General features: G+C 37.8%; 1 pseudogene across 1 annotated transcript; it reads right to left on the bottom strand.

The window, feature by feature from the left end:
* Nucleotides 1–5,930: 5,930 nt before the first annotated feature.
* Nucleotides 5,931–7,608, bottom strand: LOC103258308 (annotated as a pseudogene). The gene has a single exon (XR_504173.2). The product of XR_504173.2 is annotated as a protein farnesyltransferase/geranylgeranyltransferase type-1 subunit alpha pseudogene (transcript).
* Between the last annotated feature and the right edge of the window lie 15,966 nt (nucleotides 7,609–23,574).

The following is a 23,574-nucleotide window of genomic DNA, read 5'->3' as shown; positions in this document are numbered from 1 at the left end:
AGAAAAAAGAAAGATGTTTATAACAGTCTATCACAAAAAGAAACGCCAGCATCAGATGGTTTAAGTAGCAGAATCTGTCATTCTTTTAACTATCACATAAGCCAATGCTTCCTTCTAAATTCAAAAGCAGTAAATGGTGACAAAATTATTGACATTTATTTTTAAGAAAAATATGGAGCTGTCATTGGTTTTGTAATTACTGATACATATGAAATTTAATAGTAAAAATAATTATTTTGGATTTTGCAAAAGACAAATTCACATTTGATAAGGTACGCTATTCATTTTTCTCATAAAGATTTTATGCCAACACAAAAGCAGAGGAAAAGTGTTTACACAAGACCACAGTTAACTTCTGATACCCTCTAAGGGTTTGAGTGTCTTCAAATCCACAGCAGTAGGCAAAAACGATCTTAGAGTCGGCAGATTATTTTAGCAGCTACTAGGTAAATAATTTCCGGTTTCAATAATTCTCTAGAAAGACACACAGAACTCATTTTGGCCTGTTTTATCAATGTTGTAGTTTATTACAAGGAAAGGATACCGATTAAAATCAGCCAAGGGAAGAAGTGTAGAGGGCAGAATCAAGTAAAAGGACCAAATGTTGAGCAACCAGTTGTCTTCTCTCCATGGTGTCATAATGCATTACTTTTCCAGCATTGATAAAAGACAAGAATCATGACTGTTGTCCATCAGGGAAGTTCACTCAAGCCTTTGCATCCAGAGATTTTACTAGAGCTCCAACACATACTGCCCTTATGGCAGGTATTTTGTTTCCAGTTCCTCCAGAGGCTGACCTGGTACTTTGTGGCCAAAAGCCCCCATTATAATTCACATTGGTAGACTGTCTAGTGCTCAGACCCCAAGGCAAACAAAGACACATCTTTCAGACATGACATTCTAAGGTTCTGGAGATCACCTCCTAATCGCTAATGGCAACTTTTGGAATCACTTCAGAAAAGGTTAATTTTTCACTATGCAGGCCACTTCAGGACTCTGCCCAAGGTTGTCTTACAGCATGATGTTCATATTCATCTGGACACTTGGACACGATAATGGTGTCATATGAATATGTAAGGCACACAGAGTAGCCTGTTTGAAGCAGGGATTGATTTATGGAAACTGAATTCATCCTAGGTAGCAATTTCATACATTTTCCTACTTTGCTATTAACTTAATGTTCACATCCCTACTTGACCTACCAACATCATTTTTTAGATTGGGCTAATTCTTCACTACACACACTCTCTATTTCCTAGCCAAGGACACATCCATATGGTTGACAGAATATACTCCTGTCAAAATTCACTGTACAAGTTAGGTTAACTTTTTTCATACCTAATAAAATCAGAGTTAAGTTGTCAGCAGACAAAACACTCAGGGCGCCTTAGGACTTGTTCTAAGCAACAAGTTCAGTTGCTGAAACAACCTGCAGTACTCCAACTCTAAGACTACATTTGCCTCCTGCTGTCATTCACCAGTCAGAGCTCCCCAGCACCACAAAACCCAGGTTCAATGATCTTTGTTTCATGATAAAACATAACATTTTTCTTTCTAATAAAACTCCCACTTTTTTTATTTGGTCATTATATCAAAGCTACCCCTATCTGTGCGTCTGCCCAGAATTGCCATTCTGTTTCTATATATGTCATTATATACATTCTCAAATAAAATGGTTTGCTTAGAGATGTTGCTTACACACACAAACACACACACACACAATGTTCACTCACTCACATATATATGCAAGCACACAGTATGCACACTCATATACTCAAACTTAGTTAAATGTATATAGCCATGCACTGGATAATGACATATGGGTCAACAAAGGACCACACATATGATAGTGGTTTCATAAAATTATAATAGACCTGAAAAATTCCAATGACCTAATGATATTACAGGCAATTTAACATTGTCATGCAATGCATTACTCATATGGTGATCCTGGTATTAACAAAACTACTATGCTGTCCATCATATAAAAATATAGGACACATGGTTGTGTACAGTGCATAATACTTGATATTAATAATAAAGGACTATGTTGCTAGTATATCTACTTAATTTACTAAACATTTTATCATTATTTTTTAGTGTGCTCCTGCTTATAAAAAAATAGTTGACTGTACAACAGTGACTAGCATGTCCTTCATGAGGATTTTCAGAAGACATTGGTATGACAGCAGAAGGCAGCTCCATGCATGTTTTTATCCCTGAAGACCTTCCAGTGGGACAAGATGTGGAGACGGAAGACAGTGATATTGATGATCCCGAATCTTCATGAGTCTAGGCTATGTACCTGTTTGTGTTTTAGTTTTTAACCAAAAAACATTTTTAAAGTATGCATTCTGTGAATAGACAACTGGGCCTGAGTTGCCAACATCGAGCAGCAGTCAGTTTCTCCACATACAACCCAGGAGTAGGAGACTCAAAAATCCCTTCTTCTCCCATCGTGTGAGATTTTTTTGATCTTTGGCTACATTTTTGGCTTTGTGAGGAACTTGATCATCAAACACAATGGTTAGCAATGTTATCAACAAGATAGATCCTCACTCCATAAGCTCCCATGTATTCATCAGGAATCTTTTCTTTCTTTTAAAAATGTATTTTATTTTAAAGATGTATGACACAAGTCAAGATTGGGTATATCACTGGTCTAGATACAGGTGAAGTTTTGAGCCTCCCATTGGACTTTACTTTGCCTGGATTAGGATCAGGCAGGTTTATCAATGTTTTGTGCCTCCTTGCCTCCCCTGGCAGTGTCTCACTACTGCCAATCTCTTTTTTGTAGTGTTATGATAGGTGTTCAGGGTCCACTTATGAGTGAGTACATGTGGTACTTAGTTCTTTGTTTCTAGCTAGTTCAACCTCTATGAAAAACAGTGTGGTTATTTCTAAAAGAACTAGAAATTGACCTTCCATATGACCCAGCAATCCCCCTTCTGAAAATATACCCGGAGGAACTCAAATCATTCTACAAAAAAGATACCTGTGCACGCATGTTCATAATAGCAAAAACATGGAAATCCTGCTGCCCATACAAACTGTACTGGATTTAAAAAAAAAACGTGGCACATATACACAATGGAATATTATACAGCCATATGGACTTTGCAGCAACTTGAATGAATTTGGAGTCTATCATAATCATCAGGAATTTTAATACTCTTGTTGTCAAGTCTGATGTGGAGGCAATCTTTGTGAAATATGGTAAAACTGTGGGTTGCTATGTTCATAGGGGCTTTGCCTTCATTCAATATATCAATGAGAGAAATGTCCAGGCTACTGTAGCAGGAGAGGATGGCAGAATGATTGCTGATCAGGTTTTATATATTAATCTGGCTGCACAGCCAAAAGTGAGCCCGAGGAAAAGCAGGTGGGTAACAATCTGTATCAGAGATGCTTGGCTCCTTTTTGACTTGGACCACAACTTTCAACGGGATTATTATGACAGGATGTACAGTAACCCAGCACATGGTCCTCCTCCTCCTCCTCCTCCTCCTACTACTACTACTACTTGGGCTGTAGTGACCTTTTTTATTTGTTTGTTTGTTTTGCTTTGTTTTGCTTTGTTTTGTAATGCCATCTCAATGCCAGTGTGTCTCAGGAAATGCCTCACAGAAGGGCAAAAGTGACTTCAGTTCTAAGAGTGTGCTTGTTCATTAATTTGTATTGCCCTGTGACTAGTCCCTTTGTCACTTCCTTTGACGGTCTTAGTAGTTTTGTTGTCTCATGCTATAATTTTGGCTTTTAGTTTTGACACCTCTTTATGACTTAACCATAAAGAGGATATATGCATTTTATCAATTGTCTCCAAAATAATCTCTTGTTATGCAGGGAGTACAGTTCTTTTCATTCATGCAGGAGCTCAGTACTTGCTTCACTAACTGCAAAGTCACTCTATCTTATTTAGTTGAGTAGTACCTGAGCACAGACTGAGTTAGAAGGATGAGTGTATACCCCACATAAGTGTGCTGTGTCAGGCGGTTCAACACAAATGTAACATGAATTTGTGTGAATGAGAGTTGGCAGGTCAAATGCATCCTCTAGAAAAATAATTAGTGTTAATAATATTAAGATTTGTTTTCTAATGTTGATATTGTAGGTTATTTTTGTGAACAGCCTGCCATTTGGGACTTTTTTTCCTCAAAATAAACAAGTCCCTATTAACCAAAGAAAAAAAAGTTTAAAATATTAAAATATTAAAAAAAGTACAGAATAAGACTGTAATAACAAAACATTTTTGTACAGCTGTATATTATGGCTTTTTATGCTGAATGTAAAAATACTTACAGAAATTAAAGATTATAAATTTTTTAAATGCAGTAAGATAAGGTTAGTTTATTCTTGAAGAAAGAAATTTTAAAGTAAATTTAGTGTAGCCTGAGTGTTAACAAAGCTTACAGTAGTGTGTGATAATGTCCTAGGCCTTCACATTCACTCACTACTCACTCAGTGACCCAGGAAGAGCAACTTCCAGCCCTGCAAGCTTCATGCATTATAAGTGTCTTATGTAAATACACCATTATTCATCTATTACATCATATTTTGCTGTACTTTTTCTATGTTCAAATATATTTAGAAGCATAAATATTTACCAGCATCTTCCAATATAGTAGCACCCAATATAGGTTTGTAGCCTAAGAACAATAGGCTGTACCATATAGCCTGGATATATAATAGGCTCTTCCATCTAAGTTTGTGTAAGTGCACTCTGTGATATTCACATGAGGATAAACTGCCTCAGGATGCATTTCTCAGAACATATCTTTGTTGTTAAAGGAGGCATGACTGCCAGTCACACATTCACAAACACTCAAGCAAATTCAAGTTACAGACACTCACTCACCTTCATGCACAACTCACTATGCACACACTAAGCCAATGTCACAGTTCCACTCACTTTTACATAATCACTCTCATAGTCACTCAGTATGTGAATCTCAATCATTTGGTCATATGTGGCAAACTGCAAATCTCAGGGCTCTGTCTACACCCATGACAGCACATAAGGACAATAATGTGCAAATGTAGCATTTCAATAGTCCTGTGATCTCTGTTTCTTGAGACTGGGAGTGTGATTAAAAAGTTGTAGTGTGTGGATGAATGACTGCAAGTGGGTGTGACAGAGTGGGGTAAGAGGGAAGGCACAAGGAGAGGGGTTCCAAGGTTAAATGGGATGCAGAGAGCCTGATGGGGATAGAGAGTACAGAAGGAGGGTGCAGAGAGTCAAATGCACACAGGACCAAAGGGTGTGGTGTGTCTAATATGCTCTGCAGTGTTGAAGGGCACAGGGGAATTGAGTACAGCACATGATGGGTTTGGAGGGATAGGCGGTACAGCACTCATGGAAACAGAATATTATGGGAATGAAATACAAAGAGAAAAAGTGATTAAAGGGCAGGTGTGGGTATTAAGGCCCAGGACAGTCAATGTGCACAAGGGGTTACAGAACCTGGGGGGATACATATTTAAGCATATATATTTAAGATATATATGTTCTTTTCTTGGAGAAACACAGTACACTGACTTTTAGGTTTTTTAAATTGCTGGACTCTTTATTACTGACAGCTGCAAACAAGAGAAGGATGCAAAACAGAGCCACAGAGGGGGTTGCAACTGATGATAGGGTGACAGCGAACTGATGCTATAGGGGGCGGTATACGTAGGGAAAGGGAAGAGAGGTTATCTAGGGCTGCTATATACCATGTGAATTCATGTACTTGTATGATTTTCCTGGCTCCAAGAATAGGTGCTGTCCCTAGATTTCGATACCAGGAAGTGGGGCAAGTGCCTACTAGACAAGTGTATGAGAGCCTAAAGAGGGAAAAAGTTTGTGAATTTAGTCAACTGCTCAAGAAGAAAAACTGACTACGCTCTATCTGGGGTCTCAAAATGGGATTAAGAGAACATTTTTTTTTGTTTTTTTGTTTTTAGATACACCTGTAATTTTATTACAAAATCATTCTTTTGGCATTAGTTGGTTACAGTGATAGCAAGATACTATGAGTGTGGCAGAGCACCTCTGATGCAGCAACTGAATTCCCTGCTTACTGAACCAAACTTCAGTTACCTCATACCCACGACATATAAGTGACCTATAATCACTGCTGCTACAAATCCCAATCCACATACCATCTAGGAAGGAGTCGGTTCTAAGGGATTAAATTAAATGTTGATAAGACTACAAAAGTTCCTTTATGGGACTTTCTTTCTCTCCCCTCCAATTACTTTGCTTTAAAAGAATCAAATTACTTAGAGCTAGTCTGAATAGCAGCAGCACCCAAGCAGCTTAGTTCTTGTTAAAAAGCAAAACCTGTTCAATACATTTGTATACAACAGGCAAAGGGAATGATCACTCTTGTTTAAACCTCTGCATTAGAGTCCCTTAAAAAAATAAAAGCATTCCATCAAATTCTTCTGGAAGGAGTTATTGCTGTACATTTGTTGGTGGGTCACTTTCTGTGCTGTGTTTGCTTTGAAGGGATCTTCCAATGTATCTCCAATATTCCTTTCTTATAGTGTCCTTTTCTTTAGCTAGGATTTCACATAACTCTAATGCTTTATTAAGAATGTCTTCCTTGTTGTCACATTGGTTTTCTAGCATGTCTTCATAGATATCCACAAGAAAGGCAATTAGGTATGGGGAACTGTGACTTGGTTGTAAATCAAGTAATTGATTTAACAGATTGGGATATTTAGAAAGACCACGATCCTGTAAAATCCCTTTCAAATAGTTCCATGCACTTTCATTATGTGGTACTAGTTTGATCATTTCCAGAGTGTACTGGACTTCTCTCTCCAATACAGCACGATCATTGTAGCCAGTGGTGTTAGAAATGACGAAGTATCTTTGGTTCCAGACAGAGTTATTTCTCACATCCTCTTTGAGAAGTTGGTCTACATACTGCAGCTCATTATCCCAAAGTTTAAATTCCTGAATAACCCACTGTCGATGCTGCCAGGCATGATAATTCTTTGCATCCTGATTAAGAATATCTGCAATAAACTCAAGCTCCTGAGATGGATCTTTCAGCCATTCCACTAATACTCACCTATGATGCCAAACTTGGTAGTTTTGGGGCTGTTCCTCAATTATTGCGGTGATGTAGTTCATTTCCTCATGGAGGTCTTTCTGAAGTGACTTTAAGAGAACTCTCCGAAAATGCCACACTGTGTAATTGGCTGCATTTAACTCAATAGCATCCCAGGTTAGTTTGAAAGCTCGTTCACTTCTTTCATCACGCTGCAGAACAGCCCGGAAATAATCATACACATCTCTAAATTTTTCACTGTAGATGATCTGGACCACTGGATTAGGACCATCATTCTGTGGCACTGGATCTATATCAGCCCTTTCTGATCTGTCCCTGTACAGGACGTAGGTGGGCGAGTCCAGGCAAAGACAGCCGTCGTCCATAGGGGAGGCCACCGCCTCCCCGGCCTCGGCCGCCACCGCCTCCTCCGGCGGCTGCTGGGCTGGCGGTGGATGCGGCTGAGGCGGCGGCTGCTCTGGCTGACCTGGCTCGCCGCCCTGCGCCGCCTCCCCTACTCCCTCGGTGGCTGCCATCTCGCCTCGGTCCGCAGCGGAGGTGGCGACGGAGGCCCGCAAGAGAACATTTTTAAAAAAACTCTAAGATATTATAGCCTCTTACTGAATATTTGGGGCATAGTTTCATGCAAGATAGACAGGGAGAGGGGTTAAAACATCTGGCTCTTCATAGGAGGGGATAACGGGCACAGAAACATTGTAAGTGATGAAGTAAGTTGGGGGAGGAAAGTGGGGCTGGATAAATTAAAGCAATGTAGAATTGTGGATGATGGTCACAAGAAGCTAATGCCATCCTGTCTGATATCACAGATTGTGAAGGAGGGCTCGTAGAGGCAATGAAAACCTAGTTGAGTTCACCGAAATGGGAGTAAATCTAGGTCAAGAAGAAAGACATGGAAACAATGAAATGCAATGAGTGTGAGACAGAAGTTTTCAGAAACATTTGGAGGATAGAAGTGACAATAGGATGGAATCAAAGGATACAGGAAGAGATGGGGAATGGAAGAATAGAAGTTTCAGGAGGAGGTGGGAGGGCAGTATAAATCCAAGAGTTAAGGGTGATGGTGCTTGGTCTGAAATGGATAAAGGCCTACGTGAAAACGTGGAATGGAAGTGAAGAGAAGACAATAGAGGTAGAAAAGTGGATAATTTGAAGATTAAGAGACTGAAGGCCATAGGAGCAGATTGGAAGTCCACTCATTCATTTCTCTGTTCATTCGTGTTCACGTTTACATTGGACTCACAATTTACTCATGGTCCATTTTTCTTTCTGCTAATGAAGCAAAAATCATGCTCATAAAAAATGCTACTAAAAAATCCTTAAAATGTAAGATAACAGAATGTTGAGTGAAGAATATTTCACCACTGTTTTTGTCTAATGTCAGAATCCTGGGAGGAGAATGTGACCACAGTGGGTCTGGCAGTCCAGACAATTTTCTATTACCAAGTACTCAATTATGGCATCACTGACCTCTTCCAAGTCCTTAAGACTTGAAAAACATTTATGACTCAAGACTGACTTGATGAAAGTCCCTCCATTTACTATAATGTTTTGAAATGTAATGCACACTGACATATCAAACAGAATAAAACAGAAATGAAATATTGTAAGTAGTAGTTTGCATTGCATGAAACCATGCCCAGGGGACTATTGGAAAGTCCACTCTCACCACTCCTATTCTACATAGCACTGGAATCCCAGCCAGAGAAATCAGGCAAGAGGAGGGGAAAATAAAAGGCACTCAAGTTTAAAAGGAGGAATTCAAATTACCTCTGTTCACTGATGACATAGTTGTTTACCTAGGAAGCCCTAAAGAGTCTGCCAAGACACTTCTAGACTAGACAAACAACTTTAGTAAAGTCTCGAGATACAAAATTAACATACATAAATCAGTAGCATTTCTTTATACCAATAATGTTCAAGATGAGAGTCAAATCAAGAGCTCAAGTTCATTTATAATAGTCAAAACTAACAAAATACCTAGGAAGACATTTAACCAAGAACATGAAGGATCTCTACAGAGAAAACAACAAAACAATGATGAAAGAAATCATAGCTGACACAAACAAATGCACGTATGGTCCATGCTCAAAGATAGAAAAATGAAATATCATGAAAATAACCATATTGCCCAAAGTAATCTACAGATTCAACACATTTTCTATTTAATTACCAAAAAAACCCTGCAGTTCATATTAAACAAACAACAACAAAAACAAACAAACAAACAAAAACAGAAACGCCTGAATAACCAAAGCCATCCTTAGGAAAAAGTCATCTGGAGTGATCACATTGTCTTACTTCAAATTATCTTTCCAAGCTATAGTAAAACACATGCTACTAACACAAAAATAGACACAAAGATCAAGGGAATAGAAGAGAGGATCCAGAAATAAAGCCACATGCTTACAAGCAACTGATCTTGGACAAAAGTTGATAAAAATAAACCATAGAGAAAGGACATCCTATTAAATAAATGGGGGTGAGAAAATTGACTAGTCATAACCAGAAAAATTAAATTTGATCCCTACCTTTCACTATATGCAAAATTAGTTAATATGATTAAATGCCTAAATGTAAGTCCTAAAACTCAAAATCCTAGAAGAAAACATAGGAAAGATTCTTCAGGACATCAGACTAGGCAAAAAGTTTTATGACAGAGACAACAAAAGCAATTGCAACAAAAATCCAAATAGAAACATTGGACTTAATTAAATGAACAAGTTTCTGGGGAGCAAAATAAATAATCAACAGGATAAACAGACAACTTATAGAATGAGAAACATATTGTCAAGTTATACCACTGACAAAGGACTAATATCCAGAATCTATAAGAAACTAAAATAACTCAACAACACCAATACCACCAACAATAAAAAACATTAACATTAACAAAGGACATTAACAGTCATTTCTCAAAAGAGGAAATGCAAGTGACCATTAAACAAATTTATAACGCTCAACATTGAAAATAATTAGAGATCCAGTCCTCTTTTGATGGACAACATGGTTGGTTCCAGGTTCTTGCTATTGTGAACAATGCTGAGATAAACATATGTGTGCAGGTATCTTTTTTATACAGTAATTTGAGTTCTCCAGGATATATTCCCAATAAGGGGATTGCGGGATCATATGGGAGGTTGATATTTAGAGCTTTTAGAAAGTGCTACACTGTTTTCCACAGAGGTTGTACTAGTTTACACTCCCACCAACAGTGTAGCAGTGTTCCTTTTTCACCACATCCTCTCCAGTATCCGTTATTTTTTCAGCTATTGATAATTGCCTTTCTGAATGGATTTAGGTGGTATCATGTAGTTTTAATTTGCATCTCCTTGATGATTAGTGAGGTTGAACATTTCTTCATGTGTCTGTTGGCTGTTCATATGTCTTCTTTTGTGAAGTGTCTGTTCATATCTTTTGCCCACTTTATAATGGGGTTGTTTGTTTTTTTCTTTTCAGCACGTTTGAGTTCCTTGTAGATCCAAGATGTTAGGCCTTTGTCAGACATGGAGTTGGCAAATTCTTTTTCCCAGTCTGTAGGCTATCTCCCTGCTCTCTTTATGGTTTCTTTGGCTTTGCAGATTAAAAAAATGTGGTACATATACACAATGGAATACTACGCAGCCATAAAAAAGAACAAAGTCATGAATATTGCAGCAACCTGGATGGAACTAGAGTCTATAATACTGAGTGATCTCTCACAGAAACAAAGATCTGAGTATCACATGTTCTCATTCATATAGTGGACCTTGAACATCTATCATAATACTATAAGAAAAGGAATGACAGTGTCGGGAAACTATGGGGGGGTAGGGAGAGGAAGGGAGGTGGGATTAACGGTAGTCAACATCTGTCTGGGCATGGGGAGACACCCCTTATTAACAAGGGTGCCTGAACGATACATATTTCTATACCTAACCCTTAACTGTATTCCACAATTTTAAAATAAAAAATATGTTTATAAAAAAAAGAAAATCATTAGAGAAATGTAAATTTAAAAAACACTAAGATAACTTACATCAGTGAGAATGCTATTAAAATGTCAAAAAATAATATCTTTATCATGCAGAAAAGAAAGAATGCTTTTACACTGTTGGTGGAAATGTATGTGGGGAGACTCCCATAGAATGGAATTTATTTATAAAAAGTTGTGTATTTATTCTTACATGTTTAAGCCTCAGTCATCTTCAAAGTACTCCCCATTTGAGACAATAAACCTATTGAGATGCTTTTTCCACCGCTTAAAACAGTTTTTCAGTTCATCAATTTGGACGCCTTTTAAAGGTGTTTCTACCATTTTTTGTTTCTCCTCTTCCACATTGGCAAAACTTTCCCTTTGTGAACTTTTTTCAACCAAGGAAAGAAAAAACAAATTGTTCAGGATGAGATCCAGTGAATAAGGAGGGTGGGGCAGGGGGGTCATGCTGTTTTGGGTCAAATACCACTTAAACACTCAGTGTGGTGTGGGCTGGTATGTTGTCATGTTGGAAGAGCAAGTCACCTGTTTGTCAAAATTCAGTACATTTCTTCTGCAAGTCATAATGCAAACTTCTCAAAACTTTCTGAGAAAAACTTTGGTTGACCGTTTGATCCAGAGAAACAAATTCTGAGTGTACTACAAAAAGCCCACCATCCAAAGGTATCTCTAGGTTTTTGAGATCTCCTCTCATATATTAGTTCAGTTTCTATAGAAAAGAGTATGGAGACATCTGAAGGAACTAAAAATAGAATTGCCATTCAACCTAGTAATCCCACTTCTGAGTATCTGCACAAAGAGAAAAAATTATGTAAGAAAGACACTTGCACTCTTAGGTTTATTGCAGCACTATTCACAACAGTAAAGACATGGAACCAACTCAGTGCCCCTCAAAAGTTGACAAGATAAAGAAAATGTAGATACTATGAAGCCATAAAAACAAAGATGAAGCTGGAGGTCATTATACTAAATGAACTAACTCCGAAGCAGAAAATCATATGCCATGTCTTCCTTCTTATAATAGGGAGCTAAAAAAATAGGAACACATGGACATAAAAATGGACATAATGGACACTGGGGACTTCCAAAGTGAGGGAGGCAAAGAGGGGAGTGAGAGTTGAAAGATTGCCTATAAGATACACAACAGATATTATATTGCATGGCTTTATACTTAATGTATAACCAATCACTAATGAATGCTATTTCTGTAAGCCAATGAGAATTCCTGACAAGAAAGTTGTCCTTTGTTTCTGTCTTTCAAAACTTGTAACAAAGACAAATGGAGTGCATGTCCAAGGTTACATGCGTCTGAGTCTTTCGGGCAACCGCCCTCAGTTTGGCACTAGTAAACTCTAAATTACATTTTGTTGGCTGGGAGTGGTGGCTCAGCCTGTAATCCCAGCACATTGGGAGGTTGAGGCAAGAAGATTACCTGGGCGTGGTGGCTCAGCCTGTAAGCCCAGCACATTGGGAGGTCGAGGCAAGAGGATTGAGATCAGCCTGGTCAACTTGGTGAGACCTCATCTCTACAATAAATCACAAAAACTAGCCGGGTGTGGTGGCATGCATCTGTAGTTCCAGCAGCTTGGAAGGCTGAGGCAGAAGGATCACCTGAGCCCAGCAGGTCAAGGCTGAGGTGGTTGTAAGCGTGCCTCTGCACTCCAGCCTGGGTGACAGAGTGAGACTCCGACTCAAAAAAAAAATTACATGTTGTTTTTCAGTGTTTGTTTTTTAGTTGACATTTCTGGTGCCATGAATAAAATTCAGTGTGACCCAGCTTCACCAATTCAACATTCCTCCCAGATTTGGTAACTGGTCAGTTCTGAATACCTTAGGTTCTTCTGATTCCAAGAGAAAAGGATGAAAGTGAACTGTTGAGTTCTACTGAAAATCTGCACCTATCCCCTTTTTGGTTGAAGGTCTATAATTCACTTGAACTGTTATTTCAAGCAATCTCTTTCTAGAAGGAAGATTTCCATCTTTATCCTGCAGGCAAAAGACTTGGGTTACAGTAAAACTCTGCCTCAGGATGAGAGCATCTGGTCAAGGTCAGGTAAAGACCTCTGCATTGAACTTTGCCTTTCTGCCTCTATCTCAAAGCCATAAGGTCTGGTTCAAGGTATTGGCAGCTGTGACATTGGTGGTCTTGTTTTAATACCATACCTTAAAAATTGAAGCTACATTTCTATTTTTGAAATTCAGTTTTGATAACTCATTTGTTACCACCTCCTACTAGTTAAATACCAGCTGAATTTATGCAGAACACTTATGGGATACCCTCTTGTAGATATCCAGGAGAAGTGGACCCAGCTGATCTTGGAAGACCATAAGCAACAATGGCTAATTACTTTTGAGGTTTTTTTTAAAGACTAAAATAAATTTATTTGCATGAGCAACTGGACAATCATGGTTAAATGACCAGACTATTTGAATAGCAGTCTTACTTCCAATGGCACCTCAGATGCTTCTAAAAATAATTCTGAGAAAATTGCCTCCATTCAGGAGACAAACACAAAGATATCCCCACCACCTGAAAAAATTAACCAGAACTTTGACCCCCTCCATGAAACTCCTATTGCGGCAGTCCTGCAGTTGCTCTGCATTCTCTCTGGTTCTGGAGGGTGCTTGATTCTTGAATTGTCTTTTACTCAGTTAAACTTTGGTAAATGCAATTTGCCTAAAGTGTTTTTTAGACAATGCCACATTGTCTAAAAAAGACAATTCCCAAGCTCTCAGAGATTCCCAAGCTCTCAGAGATTCCCAAGCTCACTGAATGACCAAAGGAGACACCCTCAGAATTCATTTTGTCTTTAGTTGTATATAGCAACTGGAGGTTGTCGATGTGAGAAAAGATGACAGACCTTGTAAAATATTTAACAAGGTGGCCGGGCATGGTGGCTCACGCCTATAATCCCAGCTCTTTGGGAGGCCTATGTAAGAGAATTGACTGAGCCCACAGGTTCAAGACCAGCCTGGGCAACGTGGTGAGACCTCATCTCTACAATAAATCAAAAAATTACCTGGGTGTGGTGGCATATGCCTGTAGTTCCACCTACTTGGAAGACTGAGGCAGAAGGACTGCCTGAGTCCAGCACATCAAGTGACTATGAGTGTGGGTGACAGAGTGAGACACCAATTCAAAAAAAATTATATATATAAAAAACAAGGCTTATTCTGAGCCAAATGTGAGTGACCTAGGCCTGTGGCACTGTCCCAAGGGTTCCATAGAGCTTGTGCTCACGGTGGTTAAATTGCAGCATAGTTTTATACATTTTAGTAAGGTGAAAGCTACATGAAACCATAAATCAAACATTAGTTCATCTTAGGAAGATGGGACATCACGAAAAAGGAACGTGCAGATTATAAGTAGATTCATAGATTTGCTCTATCTATAGAATTTTGAAATCAGTCAAGGAAATGCCATTGTGGAGATGAGATAAGGACATAAGATTTTGAGAAGAAGTTGCGTGACATGTGATGAAGCCTCATAGGTGTCATCCCTGAGAGAGAACAAATAGCAAATGTCTAGCTCCTCCATAGAAATCCTTTGAAGAGAATTCCATGCGGACAAAAGTATCCCCTAAAAGATGGCTTTGCAAGGTCATAAAACATATTTTATTTTCTTCTTTATCTGTTATGGATGTTATGCCAGAGTCAGATTAAAAAGCAAGTCTCATTATGTAGGGTTAATAAAAACCCATCTGCAGAGTCTTTGTAGAGTATGACTCCTAGGCCCTACAGTTAGGAATTTGGCAAGAGGGAGAAAAAGAAAAGGTCAGAGTGAGTTTGCTTGTAAGTTCTCTCTCTCATCCTAAATCACCACAGATTTGTGCTTTGAGCTTTCTGAGATTGTTTGAGAAACATTTTAATCTAAACTAATTTCAGAAGTCACTACAGAAACTATACTGGTCCAGAATCAGAATATTTAGTAATTAATTAGATCCAAATAGAAACTTGAAATATCTGAGTGGATCAAATTGAAAATGGTAGAAAATTACAATACTGTTGGGAGCATAAACTCTGGCTTTTGGAAATCTGATGCAAACTGTGAACTGGAGTGATAATGATGTGAGATTTTCATAAAATTGAGGCTGTGCACTTGGGATAAGAATTATAAAGACAATGGCTGTATTGTCAACTCAATTGTGCTGTGAACCCAAACATATTCTAAAAACTAAAGTCTATTATTTATATAAAGGGAAAAAATGCAAAGAAGTTTCGTGCTTATTTCACTACAGGCAGTATGAACTTCCTGACTGTATCAATTTTACTTGCTTCCTCCCTACTGCAATTCCAGTAACAATGGTACAAAGAGACCCTGGTGAATGTAACGATTGCAGAGGGTTTGCATCAAAACTGGAGAACACTGAGTGTACAAAAATTCAATTATTGAAGGGAAACTAACAGCAAATCTCTACCACCATTTGCCCAAGAGACCGGCATTATCTTTATTACTATGTACAGAAAACAAGTTTGTCCATTGTACCTGAGTGTGATATTCTTCCTGTCTTCAAGGATCATTATTTCACAAATATTCAATGAAGAGACAGTTTAGAACAATTGTTTCTATCTCAGTCCATCAGACATGCCCATACACGAGACAATCATGGAGATAGATCTTCCAACATTTATTCACTATAATCACATTTACCCAAATATTCCATAAGTACAGCTCTTGGTAAACCTCCCATCAGTCTGTCTAAGAAGCATGGAAAAATATATTTAATTTGCCACAACAAACATTTGGGAAAGTCTACTCTAAATGGGATACTATGCAACAGGATGAGACAACCCGCTTTATTCACCTCTGCTATGCCCATGAAGGTCCTATGATGAATGAGGTGAAACCCCAATATCAAATAAGACTTACCCTAGAAAGACGTGGCTTTCTATAAATTTCTTTGTTGATGTTTCAAGGTCCATGAGAGAAAACCAACAGATTGTTTTGCAAAAACATATTTTACATATTTCTAATAAGATTAGGAGATGTTCTGTTTCTAATCCAGGAAATACAGAGTCTGGATACAGTGGAGTCATGACTCTTGAGAATAAAGGGGCTAACGGTTGGAAAACACACAGAAATTAGGTCAGTAGTGTTCACCAACCACCAACTGGGATTATCAAACAGAGCTATACAAGCACGAAAGATGGTGGAGAAAGTGTGAAAACACACAAAGGTGTTCAACAGAACAAGGATGCTGTGGATGGCTCTGGATTCAGGAGAGTACCTTGAAGAAATATTAGTCCTATGAATATGCCGAACCCGTTGCTTGTGCCTGTACAGGGTGAAAATCAAGAAGCCACTGGACAAGATAATGAGCACAGAAAATAAAACTTCCAGCAAAACAAATAATGCTGTGGATAATAAGTCTGTGATTTTGTCATGACCTCTACTAGAACAGTATCCAAAATCTCTTTTCTTTGTAATATTTTTGGCACTCCATTTGACAAATGCACACACAGGAAAAACAAAATTTACCAACATGTACAGAATCCAGCAGAGGAGAATAAAGTAGCCAATGAATTTGGGGGCTTTTACTTTAAGATTCTTCCACATGGAGTCCATAGGGCTGATCATGATGCTCTGGAAGACACTCAAGAGGCAGGTGGTACAAATGGACACACCCCTGCCCACTCTCTCAACACTCAAAATAAGTTCACATCCAATATTATTGAAGAACTGTTTCAACCCAAAAGCTGTCAGAGTCTGGGGAACTCCTTTAGAGAGAAGGACCAAGATGTTGGCTATAATCAGGTGCTTGAGGATCACATCTGTGGACTTCAGCTGGCATCCAGTGTGGGAAAGAAGGAAATAATGATGAAGAAGAGAGAAGTTTCCTAAGATTCCAACTGTAGTCTGTGAAAAGAAAATTATTCCTATTGCCAAATCCCTGGAGACCATGCTGGAATTCAGGGTATTATTTTAACAGTTAGGGTAACAATCATTCCTTTCAGGAAAAAGCCTTATTAACAATTTTTACATCAATGGTAACTTTCATTGTGTGTGTGTATGGGATTTCCAAAGCCATCAGGATACACATAAAAGATGGAGAGGATTACCAGATATGTCTCAGATGTCAGCACTAAGGACGAAATGGTGTTAACCTGTGGAAACAAGGATGAGTGAGAGCAAATGAAAAAAGCACAATCTCACATTTTCAGAATAAACTGGCAAATATCAGTCACATGGGAAAAAAAGACAACTTCAATCACTATACATACTATACTGCAAATCAATACTAAAAAGATCGCTGAGGATAATTTTAAAGATAAGTTCTGCTATCTTGAGAATAAACAAATAAATTTTCTGTGGTCTTAAAATAAGAAAATGTTTTATGAGCAGCACAAAGACATTAGCCATTTGAATGAAATGTCAAATTAGGTCCTATTACATAAGTGTTTTCTCTCATTTCACACAGACACATGCACACACACAAACACACATTCACGCAGAATGAAAAAGGGAAACGAGAAAAAGAGCAGATACTGCATAAAGATCCCATACAGATCATATAACAGAAAAAATGTATAGATAAGACATTTTACCAAATGGAGGGAGGAACATTCTAACAGAAACTTCAAGAAAATAGACATTATTAAAGTAATAATGAGTATGGAGGAGTTTCCAGTGTCCTTAGTAATCATAAAAATTGAAAATAACACTTCTACCTGGTTCCCTTGGACATTAATCTAAAATCTAACATTCAAAAGACAAGAAATATAAGGTTTTGGCAAAATGTAGAAATAGCAGGGATCTCACACACTGCCAATGGGTATTAAAATGGGCACTTTTTGTGGAAAACTGATATGATCTGGTTAAGTGACACAGATATAAGCTCACATCCCCACAATCCAAACTTATAAGCATGAAATATTTAGATATTACAGAATTCATATACCAGCACAACTCATGATAGTTCCAAATTGAAGACCACCCACCCGCTAATACACAATCAAATGGCTCAATTAATTGCTCAGTATTAACAGAATGGAAATGTTACAGTAAAGCAAATGACGTCAACAATAGTCACAAAACTCATATGAGACTTTAAAAGCAAAATATAGAACAGTTATTACTGTATGAGTTCATTTATATAAAGTATAAAAACATTAAAAAATTATGTAATATCTTAAATGTTAGAATAGATGTAAACATATGTCTCAAAAACCTTCTCAAATGTGTGCAACAACTTGGATGGATTTAGAATCATTCATACTCAGTGATCTATCACAGAAACAAAGAACAGAGTACCATAGGTTCTCACTCATAAGCAGACTTTGAACAACTATCATAATACTATAAGAAAGGGATTGGCAGTAGTGGGAAACTGTCAGGGGAGGGAGGGGTGGATTGGAGGTTGAGGGAAACTGTCAGGGGAGGGAGGGGCACACCCCATCAACAAGGGTACCTGCTTAATGAACATTTGTATACCTAACACTGAATTGTACCCACATCTTTAAAATAAAGAAAAACATAAAAATTAAATGAAAAAGAAAAAAATGTGTGCAACAGAACTATACTTTTGAGGGTGGGGACCTAGAAGGAACTAAAGGAAGGTACTTGGGGGCTGAAGAGATTCTGTTTTCTTAATCTAAGTTTTATATACAATGTGTTTTGCTTATAAAATTGCACTCAGCTGCATGCTTATAAATTGCATAGTTACATTAATTGCAAAATTACATATTAAAAAACTTGTAAGAAGTAGTTGGGGAAAAGATTGTTCCTGTGCATATGTTTGACCTGCTGTTTGTATCTGTACAGGATGAGCTTACATAACCAAAGGCACAAACATGAGGCCAAACAAGAAACACCAGGGAAAAAACAATGCTGCATATTATGGGTTGTGATTTTGTCATGAAGCTCAGCAGACAACATCCTAAACATTTTTGTATGTGTAATTATTTTGCTCTGTTTTACAATCACATACATAAGAAAAAATAATACTCAACAGCATTACAGAATTCTGCAGAGGAAAATGGAAAACCCAATATGCATGAGAGCTCTTATTTTAAGCTGTACCTACTTAAGACTCTTTAGACTTATTGAAATGTCCAGAGACACTCAAGAGGGTAGTGATGCCAATGGAAATTACATATATCTCTGTCAGGGTAGAAAACAAATTGACATTCAAAATCTTTGAAGAAACACTGCAATCTAAAAGCTGCTAGGGATTTAGGGAGGCTATTAAAGAGAACAATCAAGAACTGGTTATAATTAGGTGCTTGAGAATTAAATATACGGACCCCAATCTTCTTTCATTGCAGTATTAGAACAAATAATGGTAAGAAGAGATAAAATTCCCAGTATTGTAACTCCAGGGTGAGATATGTGAATTATTTCTATTGCCAAATACATGAAGATCATTCTACCAGTTTCCACTGACTGATATTATCAGAGTCAGAATTCTGTATGGGGGCATGTAGCCTAGGCTCCATTACATCAATGAAATGCAATGTTGTCTCTGAGAAATACTCTCTTATGGTTTTATTTTGTTTTGAGGCTTTCCACAGTTGAATGTGCATACTTTAAATAGTACTTACAACATTTAATTACTGTGATGATACTGTATTTATTGTACCTTTCTTCAGTTTCAGAAATATATGATGTGGACCTTGGCATGACTTTTATTTCAAGACACAGAGACCTTAAAAACAGAGAAGTTATATAATCTGTTTAAATTCACATACCAGGTAAGGGCAAAGTAGAGAACTTGACCCTGGCTTGACAGGGGACAAAAATATTGCCCTAAGCATTGAACTACACTAACAAATAATATCAGCTGTGTTTTCAAGTAATCTGGACTTGAATTTAGTTTATTTTTATGACTTTCCTTTTATCTTATGTTGTTGATATTTTTTTTAAGTCAGAGTCTCACTCTGTCACCCAGGCTGGAGTGCAGTGGCATGCTAATGGTCACCACAGTCTCGACCTGTTGTGCTCAGGTGATCCTTCTGCCTCAGCCTTTCAAATAACTGGAACTACAGATACATGCCACCTTGCCCGGCTAATTTTTTGATTTACTGTAGAGACGAGGTCTCACCAAGTTGCACAGGCTGGTCTCGAACTCGTGGGTTCAGGCAATCCTCTCACCTTGGCCTCCCAAAGTGCTGGGATTACAGGCGTGAGCCACCATGCCCGGCTTGTTGCTGGTATTTTAAAGTATAATATTGGTTGCAAAAAAAGTTTCCATCTTGATGTAAAATTTTATTATATAAGCAACATTAAAAATGCTTCAGAGATTTTTTTGTCTGTCTTCTTTACTTTTATTTTTTATTTTAGATTCAGGGGGCACACATGAATATTCATTACATAAACATAATGTACAGTGGTGGAGATTGGGTCTCAGGTGTCCCATTTCCCAGATTGTGAACACTGTTCCCATAGGTAGTTTCTAAACCCTACCCCCTTGCCCTTTCCCTGTTTCGTGTCTCCAGTATCTATGATTCAATCATTGTGACCATTTATCCCTGACATATGAGTGAGCAGGTGTGGTGTTTGGTTCAGTTTCTGAGTCAGTTTACTTAGCATAAGGATCTCCAAGTACATTGATGGTAGAGTAGTGACATAGCTGATTTCCAAACAGATCTTAATCAAATGTAGTGTTTTCATTTTAGTCTAAGGCTATAGGAAAAGACCCCGTGGGCAACTTGAATTTAATGAGTGTGAGCTTAACTTGTTATTAAGTCAAGTCAAACTTAACATTGGCAGCAGATTCATTTGTTGTCATTACAGGGACAAAAAAAATATAGCAATATCCATCAAAAAATTACTTTAGCCCTAAACTATGAAACATGAAACACAAATATGTAATAAAATAGTGTAGGCTAGAAGTTGTTATTCCTAATTTCAGGCTAAATGCTTATATATTTCTAATACCTTGATTTACTGCAACTATTAGTAATAAGTGAGATTGGTGAGCAATATAAAGTACAAGAGAGTAATGTAAACAAAATCTGGAGAAAAAGAGCTGTGTGCAGTGCATACTTAAATAACAGGAAATTGTGTCATGAACTTAAGACTGATGTTAGAATATTGTTAAACCAGAGGAAATACCACAAGCACATTTTGTCCTGACAACTGTTGTCTATTATTTATAATCATGTTACCTTTCTTTTAATGTGTTTCTAACTTTGTGGGTAAATGCAATCTCCCCATAATCATTAGATCACAGATGTTTGAATATAGACACAATTACTATCTACAATCGGTGGATCTTAAACTCAGATTTACAAAATAATTTTTTAATTTCAGAAACAAATTCAGATCATAGTTTCTGAAGAGATTAGGTAACTATTATACTTTCACCTTAATCATTTTCACAGGAATGTTGGCCTTACAAATACATCTGTAATAATAATATTGAACATTTAGTCTATAATTTGTAAAAGGTAATGTGAACAGCATATTTACTTTTATTACTATACAACTTATGCATCTTCGGAATGAGATATCATGTCATTTTCACTTGAATTAGTCACCAATAATAATTTTCAGTGAATTTTTTTTTTTTTTGAGTTGGAGTCTCACTCTGTCACCCAGACTGGAGTGCAGTGGCCGCTCCCGGCCACCACAGCCTCGACCTGCTGGGCTCCGGTGATCCGTCCGCCTCAGCCTTCCAAGTAGATGTTTTATTAAATTAATCTAGGAGCCATCAGGGATTGGCATAGGGTACAGGACTCTTGCCTTTTTTACTTCCTCAGCTCATAGTTAAGGAATTATTTCTCTTCCTTGACTAGTTTTGCTGCTGGATCTGTTTCTACCCCCTAAGATTCCCATTCTAGACATGAGTCTTTTCAGAGCTCAGACTCCCTTTCAAAACATGAACACTTTCCTCACAGACTCTGCATCTCAGAATGAAATAGAAAAATAGAAAATACAAACCTTGGTGCAGGTGTCCCTCACCTGTAGTCCCACTAATGGGTGACTGAGGCAAGAAGATTGCTTGAGCCCTGAAGTGTGAGTTACAGTGAGAGTTGCAGCGAGTTACAACCTGAGAGACAAAGTAAGGCCCTGTTTCAAAAAATAAATAAATAAATAAGGAAATAGAGTACTCATTTGACTTCTGATTTCTGCCAGTGGTGTGGCTCAGTGTGAAGATCATGTCAGTCAGTATATGAGCAAAGGAGCCAGCTGGACCCTCAGATATGGATTTGTGATTTTTGTGACATCATCTCCCCTCTGAACGCAATTATCATTTCACCTATGGTAGCAATGACAGTGCAAGCTTGGGGAAACTATTTCTGAAAAACATTATACCAGTTGCTAATTGCAAACACCAATTCCAAGGTTCTTGCAAGCACCTTCGAAGAGACTGTTGAAGTGTTTGGGAGAGGCTTCTATTTTTTTCAAGGTCTCTGTAGGCACATAGGGTTTCATATGGAAGGAGTAGGAAATATTAAGGTCTGATCCATGAGGGACTTGCAGAGAGGTTTGTGTGTCTCACTGGGTTCCAGACTTTCCTGATTTCTTCTACCCAAAACTAAGTTAATTATTTCTTTTATATCCCTAGGCTGCACCATTTTAAAGCACTTCTTGGATTAAAAACTAGATAATCCAAAAAGGCTCCCTAATGAGATAAGAGCAAAAGCAGTAGCATAATGTCAATAATTTACATTAGAAGTTATTGTATTGATTTGTATAAATAAATGCCAACTGATTAGGAAATGAAGATATGGAAATATTATAGAAAAAGAAACTCTACAATATTGACCCCAACAGTGATAGAAAGTCTAAACAGTCACTCTCCCTAAAAGAAAGAAAGATGTTTATAACATTCTCTAACAGAAACACCGGCATCAGATGGTTAACTAGCAGAATCTAACCATTCTTCTAACGGTGAAAAAAGTCAGTGTTACTTTCTCAATGAAACAGCATTGAATGGTGGCCAGAATTATTAATATTTATTATTTTGAAAAATAAGGAACATACATTGTTTATGCATTTAATAAGTATACAATAAACAGTCTAGTCAATCATTTGGACTTTGTAAGTGACAAATGCACAATTGATGAGGTCCTCCATCCATTCCCCTTATGAGAATTATTAGGCCAAATAAAAACTTAGAGAAACAGTGTTTATGAAATACCACACTTCTTTGTGTGTGTGTGTGTGTGTGTGTGTGTGTGTGTGTTTTTGTTTTTTTTTATTGTGAAGTTGTGGGGTACAGTTAACGGTTAGGTATACAATTGCGTTTCATTCAGGCACCCTGTTGATATGGGGTGTTTCCCCGTTCCCAGACAGATATTTGCTACTGCTAATCCCATTTCCCTCCCCCCACCATAGTTTCCCAGTACGGTCAGTCATTTTCATATAGTATTGCATTGGATGTTTAAGGTCCATTATATGAGTGAGAACATGTGATACTCGGATCTTTGTTTCTGTGAGAGGTCACTCAGTATTATAGACTCTAGTTCCATCCAGGTTGCTGCGAAATTCATGATTTTGTTCTTTTTTATGGCTGCGTAGTATTCCATCGTGTATATGTACCACATTTTTTTAATCCAGTCCTCTTTTGACGGGCAGCATGGCTGTTTCCAGGG

Source organism: Carlito syrichta, unplaced genomic scaffold, assembly GCF_000164805.1.
Source record: "Carlito syrichta isolate Samal-C Ts95f unplaced genomic scaffold, Tarsius_syrichta-2.0.1 Scaffold302060, whole genome shotgun sequence".
NCBI lineage: Eukaryota > Metazoa > Chordata > Mammalia > Primates > Tarsiidae > Carlito > Carlito syrichta.
This window is presented reverse-complemented; position numbering and strand designations above follow the sequence as displayed.